Source organism: Lucilia cuprina, chromosome 5 (genome assembly GCF_022045245.1).
Source record: "Lucilia cuprina isolate Lc7/37 chromosome 5, ASM2204524v1, whole genome shotgun sequence".
In the NCBI taxonomy this organism is placed as follows: Eukaryota; Metazoa; Arthropoda; class Insecta; order Diptera; family Calliphoridae; genus Lucilia; species Lucilia cuprina.
The window spans coordinates 21,510,715-21,511,272 of record NC_060953.1 but is presented as its reverse complement, the minus strand read 5'-3'; positions in this window follow the sequence as shown (position 1 = coordinate 21,511,272).

Below are 558 nucleotides of genomic sequence, written 5' to 3'. Positions count from 1 at the left end.
TTTTCAGAGGCAGGCCTAATATTTAGTCGACCATCGACTTGCGATGATCCATCATTTGTCGAAGGATTCGATGCATTCTGATCTACTCTTAATGCCTGGTTTGGTGCCGTGGTTTTCGAAAGGTCTAACACGCTTTTTGTTAATTCTGCTATGCTTTTCCTAATCTCAGTCATTTCTTCCTGTACCATTCTCCTAACTTTGTCTTCTAAAGACCTTTGAACTACTAACGCCTCATCTACCACCATTTCCCTAACTTCAGGAGCTACATTTTCTAAAGGTCTTGACGCGTTGCTAGTTTGTGGAATAGTGTTGGTTTTACCAGGGTTACCATCTAAGCTTTTCGTCCTAGTATTTATGGTCCCTGAAAGATCTACAAAGTCTTGTCTATTAAAATTATTCTCACTACTACTCATTTTCGATAAATTTTTGTTTTTTCTTGGTATTTTACGTGCGGTATGGAACGGTTGAGGTCAAAATGTGGTTGGCGTATTCTCTTTCTATTATTGGGCTGAGACCTAGTCTCTATATTCATAATCGTGTACTAATTAATCTCCCGAA